Source organism: Eulemur rufifrons, chromosome 2 (assembly GCF_041146395.1).
Source record: "Eulemur rufifrons isolate Redbay chromosome 2, OSU_ERuf_1, whole genome shotgun sequence".
Taxonomy (NCBI): domain Eukaryota; kingdom Metazoa; phylum Chordata; class Mammalia; order Primates; family Lemuridae; genus Eulemur; species Eulemur rufifrons.
Window position 1 is genome coordinate 44,649,796 of NC_090984.1, and position 9,674 is coordinate 44,659,469.

Here is a 9,674-nt window from a genome sequence, read left to right on the forward strand (position 1 = left end):
CATCAAGAACTATTAAGGAGATAAAGTGGATCCTGTTCGATTATAGATTAGCTGTGCTTTCTCTCAGAGGGAGCTATCTAAAATGCAATTTTGACAAGCCAGGTAGTGTTCAAATATAGGCTATTATCTTCTCTAGCATTTAAGAGACTTGCCAAGATGTTAAGAACTTGTGGTGGTATCGTAACCTGTGGCTCACAGCACAGGCTGTGGAACCACACCACATGGTTTGAGTCCTAGCACTGCTGCTTACTAGTTATGTGACCTTGTGGCAAGTTATTTAACCTCTCTGCCCCACTGTTCTACTATCTGTGAGATAGGGATCACCTCTGTTTGGGTTGTGGTGAGCATTATATAAATGAATGCACATAATTTGCTTACAGTAGCCTCTGCCATGTACTCAATTTCTTTTCTTTAATTTTTTCTCTTTTCTTCTTTCTATTACTATTATTATTTATTACTCTTGATTGAAATAGAAGCCCCCTTTTTGGTTATAAAAATTTCATAGTTTTGCAGCTTTCATATTTCCTTTTCTGTGCAGAAAAGGCATAAAAATTGATGTGCTTGCAAAGTTTTAGATTTATAAGCTGGCTTTATCTGGTGGAAAGGACTAAGTTGCTTCCTGATATTTGTGATCCTAGGTTGGTAAAAATTCTCAAACATCCTTTGTTTTGCTGGGAATTGCTACCCATTATAAACCACTCTGAAACTGTCATTTCTAGGAAATAGATATTCAGATGTGTGGTGTGGTTGTCAGGCTGGGATGATGAGTCACCAAAGCATAGCCCAGTAACAGAGCAGATTCTCAACAATCCGAGTCCCAGTTGCTGACACCCACAGGAAGTGGCACCCTGGATCGCTGGCCTGTGGCCTCAGTGCCAGCCGTGGTTCAGACTAGGAAAAGAGGCCACTTATGGCTCAGTTTTATGCTGAGTGAAAGTGTCTTAGGAGTCTCTTCTCTTCACCATGCAGTAATTCAATGACTTCATAAAACAAAACATCATAAACAAATAAAGCACCAACAATAGCAAAAACTCAAACCCACAGTGAAAACTTCCAACGCATGTTGTCAACTAATCCAAGAGAGGGAGCAAGTGTCTGAAGGCACAAGCCAATTGCAGTGGAACAGGACTGCTTTGCACATAGTGGGTATCCAGTCAACATTTGTTGATTCATTGCACTTTAATGATTCTTGAAAACACACTCCCAGAACAGGCATGCACTTGGTGTAAACAAATTATCCAATTAAATATGGATTTACCAAGAAAAGAGAATTTAAGAGGCTAATTAGATTTGCTTTGCACACTTATTCTTCATTTTGCAAAATGATCTTAAAAATCTTTTTATTGTAAAATAAAACACAGATAAAGCCACACATATTTATAGTTTATTATCATATTATTATTTTTTTATAAGATGAACAACCTTGTAAACACCCCAGGTCAAGAGATAAAACTTTGCCAGCCACCTGGAAGCTGCTTCATGTCTCTCAGTCTCATCTCCCTTGGTCTGAAAGTAATCCCTCTCCTGACTTGTATAGGAATCACTTCCTTTTGCGTGTGTGTGTGTGTGTGTGTGTGTGTGTGTAATAGTTTATCACCTAATTGGGTGCATCTTTAGGATTCTATAGCTTAGTTTTGTGTTAAAAATATCTTTTACATTTTTTAGTCTGTAGATCTCCCCTCCTTCCTCTTCTTTTCCTTATAACTTATCTGTCAGAAGAGCTCAGGACATTTGATCTGTAGAGTTTCCCTGCAGTCCTGATTTTGATGATTGTGTCCTCATGGTATAGTTCAATATGTTCCTCTGTTTTCTTTCTTTTTGTAGACTGGCAGCTGGATGCAGAGGCTTGGTCAGACTTGGTCCTGTCCCTGCAGCAAGACTGTAGATAGTGGTGTGTTCAGAGGCTCATCTTTTTGTAATGTGAAGAGCCATTCATGCCCATTACCTAGATCCATTAATTCTTTGGGGGTTGTAAAAGGGTAGCATTCTAATTCTATAATTTAGCCTTCATTTGTTAGTTGGAATATTTCACAAAGAGATGATTTTTATCATCTACTCTTTGGGTATCCAAGAGTACCCAGTTTATATAGGAAAGACTAGACACATGCTTGATTTTTCCCTTTGGTTACTGGTTCTCAAGATAGTTAATCAGTTCCCCATTTTTCTCTAAAAATAATCAATTAGATTAAAATTATTATGAATTAATGTATTTAAATATGTTTGATGGGTTCCAATCAATTGCAATTATTACCCATTCTGAAGCTCACGTTGTTTCATCTTTAGCCAGTGGGAGCCTCTTCAGGTGGTTTCTGAGCATCCTTGACATGATCTTAACCATCTTTGATAGCTTCTTCACTATTTGGTATAAAAAGATGTTCCAGGTTCATATTATACATGACAGCACCCATTTCTTCAAAATCTTTATTTTTTAAGTGGAAAGTATTTCAAGACCACGATCTAAGAATCTGGATTGCTAGAGATGCTTATTGCAATTGGATTGGTCATTGTTTCTAAACCTCTCTCTCTCTCTCTCTCTCACACACACACACAGAACACACACTTTCTTATCTCTTAATAAAATACTTCTGAAGTTCATACTGACACTTCTCATTCAAATCAGAACTACAGCTTTTTATTGTAATTTGAACGTTTTTGGTACTAACTCTATATCCCCTTTCTTTCATATCAAGGGTTCTGATTCTCAAGAACATAGGAGATGATAGAATTAGAATATCTGATATTTGACAATTTATAATTTTACTGGTCCCATATTACCTACATACAAGTCTCAAATAACATTGGTACTATCAATACCAAAATAGTTATGAGAAGAGTTAATTATTTTTGCATATGCTCTTCCATTCTCCTCCTATTCATTTTAAGAGCTGTAGTCACTCTACATTGCCTGAGCATATAGACAAATGCACTGTTTCTCCCTTTAACCCTCATTTAGTCTTGGTTCTACAAGTAATTACATGTTTAATCCTTGCCACTAGTCTTTAGACTGTTGTTTAGATGTTTTGATGCCTGAAACTTATTTTCCAGTAGATTCCTTGGAAGGACTCATGGGAATGATATTTCTTGAGTTCTCTCATGTTGGTAACAATTTGTCATTGATCTTGATACTCTGACAGTCAGCTTTGTTGTCTACAAAATCATTGGCTCACATGTTTTCCCTTAAATATCTGAAATATTCTATTTTCTTCTACCATAAAGCATTGTGTTGACAAATCGATAATTTTCTTCCTTTTACAAGTTACATGCTCTTTTTTCTATATACCTGAAGGATTTTTTCCTTTAAAGTTTAGTAATTTTACTAGAATATATCATAGTATTGGTCATTCTAGGTCAATATTCTTAGACATATAGTGTGCTCTTTCATTATTAGATTCAAATCCCTTTATTTTAGGAATGTTCTGTTCCTTTTTTTTCTTTTTTGGCTTTCTTCTTTCAGGGACTTCCATTATTTCTATGTTGGATATTCTTTGGGTATCTTCAATATCATAACTTGGTTATAAATCCTTTCTATCTCTTTCTTCATTTCTTTTTAGATTTTAAAAATTTTAATGCTTTTTCTTTTCTTTTTCTCTTAAGACATTATTTATGGTGTTAATGCTTTTATGTCCCTTCTAGTTTAATATTCATTTTTCAAATGGCTTTTTTCCTATTATGTCTAATTCTTTCCTGAGTTTTACCACTTCATTTCTAGGTTTGTCTCTAATTCTGATTTGTGTTGTTCTTTATGATTTCCCTCATGTCTTTTCAGTTCTAGGTTACAGTTTTGATCTGTTCTGTGGGTGTGTCTTCCTGGCATGCTTCCATTGTCTGAAGAGATGTTATTCTGCCCCTTATTTTCTTTTATTCTTTTAATAAATTTCTGTGGGCTTTGACCTCCACACTTTTTTCATTTTTATATTAAATTAATTTTTCTTGCACATTTAGAGGAAGGGTGTTATTCACTACAGCTTTTCTCAATTCACAGAGCTACCTCTTCTATTGTTTTCTCGTAGTATTAAAAAATAACGTGGCTTGCTTTCTTAGGTATACTGGCTCAGTCCTCCACCCCTATGTTTATCTGGACCTTTTCTTCCTTTTTTTCTCTATTGTCTCTATCCTGCTTAGCTTTTATTCCATTACTAGCAGTTTTAATGTGTAGATTCAAATCTTCATGCACTGGGCCCTGTGCTGGAAGAGAACCTAACCCTGGATGATCAGTTTTGAGAGTTCATATGGGTCAGATCTTACTGTGACCCCTGTATTCACACACCATTGGAATGAGCCCAGCTTTTTTTTTCTTTTTAGTTTTAGCTGCTATTCTCAAATTGCCCTATTGTACTTCTGTGAATACCTGCTATCTATTTTGAGGTCTCCAGTTCTCAGGTCAGTCAAATTTCCTGTGCCTTCCCTGTATTTTCCCCTGCATAGAAGCTGGTACTATGCATGGTTGGTGTTATGAGGGTGTCTTATTCCTACTCATTTGTATTTGGGGTGCATAGGTATAGCTTGACACAATGATATTTTAAATTTGTCCATGGGTCTTTGGATTTGCTATCTAGTTGCTTTGTCTGTTTTTATGTAGGGATTTGGAGAGATTGAAAAATCATGCCACTGCTGTCTCTATATTTGTTTTTTGTTTTTAACCAAAGGGATTCATAGTTGTATTCTTTAACAAGAAATTTCTTTTAGTACAGTGAACACATGGTTTGCTTTACAAAGAGTCTCTGTACAACCAGGAGGAAACCCATCTATGTTGTGCTGCCAGCCTTAGATTCATTTTTGACTCATGATATTTTCAACTTACAATGGGTTTATCAGGATGTAACTCCATTGTAAGCTGAGGAGCATCTGTCTTATATAAAGTTGCCTATAGCTAAATTGTTATATAGATTCATGCTGAGATCAAACAAAACGAAACTGTGAACCTACTGGATGTTCGATCTTGGGAAAATCGCTTCATTTCTTAGGGCTGCCTTATTCTCATCCATTAAAATGAAAGTTCTGGGCTAGATATGATTCTAAAATATGTTCTTAATTCTTTCCCTTATTAATGCTTGCTAGTATTACACATTCTTAAGATCTTAGTGGTTTGTACTAAAAATAGAAATTAAAAGAAGTGAAAAAAAGAAGTCCCAGAACAAGCCATCTTTCAAAATAGCCAATTAAATTCACCCATTAAAATCAGTGCAGAGGTGGTTATTGAGATGTGAGTAAGTTAGAGACTGAGAGCCATTTTTTCTTTTAAGTAACAAAACCATCAGAATTATCTTTAGCTCTTCCTTACTCACTGACCAACTTCAGGTTAACAGTTTTATCCCAGATACCTAGACCTCTGCTGAGTTCAATAGCACCTGTTATGCTTGGGAATCAAAGCTAACAGTTACATGAGCTTTGAGGTGTCCATATGTATTATTCAGTGCAATTCTCCCCCAACCAGAAAGAATAGAGAAGTAGTTCTCACTGGCTGCTCAGTAGGAGTATCTGGTGGCTTTTTAAGATACTGATGATTTGATACTTACCTAGACCAATTGAAGAAAAATCTATAGGAGTTGCTCAGGCATTGGTATTTGTAAAAACTTCCCAGATGATTTTAGGACAGTGGAAAACCACTTAGGTGGATATTGCTATCCTTGCTCTATAGATGACAGATTGAGTCAATTGCCTAAGATCTGAGGTTACATATTTCCTAAGTGGCAGAGCTAGGATGGAGACAAAGATCTGTCTAATGTCAAGTGCACGAACATTCTTAACCACTAAGCTGAGCCGACTCCTCAGAATGTAAGTTTCATGAGGGCAAAACCATGTCTATGTAATTTTCTACTGCACTTTCAGTGTGCAACACAGTGCCAGGCACATGGGGGTATCTAATAAATGTTGTTGAATGAATGAATGAAATATTAATAAACCAGGAAGGTATTCCACGTTGCATTTTTCCTTGACAATGTCCACAGGACCCTGTAAGAACTGAATGTTTTGTGAGTCTGCCTTTTTGTCTCATCCAAAATGCCATCTGCTCAGTTCTCTCAGTACTTGTCTGAGACGTCCCATAACTCAGTGGCTCAGTTAGCTCTTCAGCTCCACCTGCTGATGCCTCGACACAGAATGGGCTTTCCCAGCTTCCTGTTTGAGGAAATACAGGAAAATGTACTATTAGGAGACCTATGAAATTTGGCATTTGAGAAGATAGCTTGACTCTCCTCCATTGAACAAGAGCGAGAAACGCTGGTTACCCCCTGAAAGGAAGGTGTTCATAGGCTGCCCTGATTACTGTGAAGACTGAGGAAGGGAAAGGAAGCAGATGATTAGGGCTCTTTCCATGCTTTGAATCCAGCTGATCAGTATTACCTTGTTATTTTTTAATATTTTACTGGAATAGATAATATACATACAGAAGAGCACACATATTTTGCCATTGCCTTTTGCAATTTAAATATACAGAGTCAAGTCACAATGGGTAACCTCTAAGAAGGTAAGCGATTGACTGTCACCATGCTAAGTAAGAACTGGAGCAGAGTGAATACTGAATGTCAATGCATTGTTGGGTGGAGCCGCCAGTCTCTCAGTTGCTGCAGTCCCGGGAGCGGCCTCCCTCAGGCTGCTGCAGCAGGACTGGGAGCTTTCAGCTGAGTCTGCTGAGCTCTTTCGTTTTTTGCCTCTCATTATCACATGAGTGGCTAGCTTGATCCACAGCCATGACTGAGTGTTGAGTAGCATTTTACTCAATGGTTCATATAGTCACAAGATACCTGCCAACTTTCCCAGACCCTCAACTTTAGTAAGTTTCCCAGCAATCTCACTAAGGGTGAATATAAAAACTAGGTTGAGCTCTGGTTTAGAGAATGAGTGAACTTCCCTAATTTTCAACCCAGTTCTGATTGGTCCATTCCACTGCTGAATGAGTCCAACTCTGTGAAAATTGCCTAAAACATTTTCAATTCCTAGAAAGCCATCATAGTCTTCTCAGAGTTGGTACTTATTTTTTTTTCTTTCACTGGAAGACATATTCCAGTCCGCTTACAGGGAGCAAGGCTCTTGCCCCACTAAGGTTTGCTGAAAAATCACTGACATGAGGCAGATTGATTAATAGGAGGGAAAAGATATAAATTTATTGAATGTGTCTACTCAGGAACCCTCAGAATGAGGATTCAACTCCCCAACAGGGTTCAGAAGTTTATATGCCTTTCTGGTAAAACTGGTTATGGGATGGGGGAAAAGAGGATTCTGTCCAGGGGCAATAAGGAATTGCTAGGGAGGATGGCTGGAGGGGGAATGAAGATTAATTGGTACATAATTCTCTACGGAATTCAAAAAGTCTGAAAGAGGGGGCATTATCTTCTTTAAGAGTCTGTTCAGGTGTGTTCACATTCATGGTCTTATAGGGAGGGAAATAAAAGAGCAATTGTTCTCCTAGGTGGGTCTGTATGTCAGACAGAAAAAGAAACTTCAACGATTTTGGGAGAGCCCATGCTTGGGGGAGAGGTCAGAGAGATCTTGAGCCTTCTTCGGTCAGTCCAGTATGTCAAAATGCCATATTTTGGGGTAAAATATTTCTAATTTCCTTCACCGGCCGTTGTTCCCTAACTTCCTATTGCTATTAACTGCCCACTGCTTAAGTGTCATATCTCCTTCACAGATGAAAGATTCGTGACTTCCCTGACTGCTTCTGCAGATAACATTGCTATTGTGAAACCTAAGACTGGTCTTTGAGATATCTTCCAGAGTTTGCATTGGTGATGGTGGGGGGGGGGACAACTGACATCAACTGGACCAGTGGCCTCGCGCAGGAACAGACCCAACAAGTCTTGCAACCCCCTGCCCAGACAGTTTCTGCTTCCCAACTCTATGAGTTCTTCCCCAGCCATCAGCAGACCCAATTCCCTAGCCCTTTGTTCCCTAAGCCACCTTTAACAGTCTTAGCTCCAAAATTCTAAGGGAGTTGGATGGGAGGAATTACTTACCTCTCTTCACCTGACACCTTGTGATGTTAAACTCTCTGCGGCAATTCCTGCTGTCTCAGTATATTGGCCTTTACCTGGGCAGTGGGCAAGGGTCTGGTGGTAACAGGGAATTCAAATTATTTGGTAGTATTCCAGTTTAGTAAATTATATATTTTTTAATATAAACAAAATTTTAGGGTGTAAATACTTTTAAAATTAGCCAAATCTGGGTTAAACTCCCCTTGCCCATACTTTCCGAAACAGCCAATGAGGATAAAGCACATACTTTCAGGCTGTGTGGTTAAAGATAGAGAACGTAAATGTGGGTCTCCTCTCCCTTTGCACCACAACATCTTGAGAACACGTTACTAGAACGTGGCAGAGTGCTCAGCTCTCAGTGAAACAGAATGCACTGGGCAAAAAATCAGGCTGGGGAAAAAATTAACAGACAGGGATTTTCATTTAACTGAATTTACACAAAATGGAACTTGACATTTAGCCTGCTTTTTGATACTTGGGGCTCCCCCTTCATTTGTGCTCACCTTACTCTGCCTTTGTTCTCTGGGTGTAGATAAAAGGCTTCCCTGAGTGTCTTGGCACTTGGTGGTTTAATGAGTGATCTGGAAAAAGGCCTGCCTCTGGCTTGGTATTGCTGTTTTCTCCTCTAACTCTGTTTCATTGGGGAGTTGAGGGGGTGGCAAGTGAGAACAAGAAGTGGAGGGGCCCTGACTCAAACATGAGAGAGTGTGAGATTTGTTTTTCTCACTTTAATATAATAAACCCCCTCAGGGTCTGAGTTAGCATCACCATTTTTCCTTAGTCTGCTGTGTGAAGGCTGCTGTCCCTACATGGGGAGATTAATGCCACCTTTACTATAAATAATCAGGATGAAGGAATTCATCAGGGATGCTTCAGAATTTGCTGGGCTTAGAAGTTCTCCCTTAGGTTTGGAACTCAAGAGCCACAGAGCTCATAAGAACTGAGCGTGAGAGAGTCTGGTTCTGAAGAGAGAAAGCAAATAAATGCTTTATAACTCTTTCTGTGCTGGGGTAGGCTATAAAAATTACTTAATGTATTTCGAAGTCCTTTCTTAGCAATCAGAGATGGAGGTTGTCATAGCTCTGTTGTTGTGGCAGAGGTGGGGTGGTGTGGAGCTGGAGAAGTAGGGAACTGGGTTACAAGGACGGACCACTGTGATCTGAGTAGCTTAACACATCATGCCCAGGTAGTCCAAGACTGTTCTTGGGACTGGGACTACCATCACTCTTGGTAAGTCAATCTCTTGAGTGCACAGCATGCAGAAGTCTTCGTGACAAGGGCCCTTGCACTCTGGACTGCTGGGCTACTCAGTCTGCTTTGTTCTTGGTTAATATTCTCAAGGATCTAGAACTACATTATGTTTTTCTAGAGCTTGAGGACACACATATCTCCCCTTTTGCCCTTCTCTCCTTTGTTTTCCAGCTTCTTCTAACTGTTAGGATACTGTGCCCTACATGGATATGGGCCTCCCAGATCCCCCTTGAGGAAGGAATGTCTTCCCAGCAGATGGGCTTGCTGGCAGCAGACAGCCTCCAACTTTCAGCCCCTTCTTTATCTGCCTCAGCTGGAGAGCCAGAGGGCCGCCTTACCTGAGGGCGCAAGCTTCACCGTGCACAGGCAGCCCACATCTAAGCAGGGCAGGGACATAAAAACCCAGCCATTTCAGCCTGACACAGAAAACTCCGGTGGGAAATACTCATT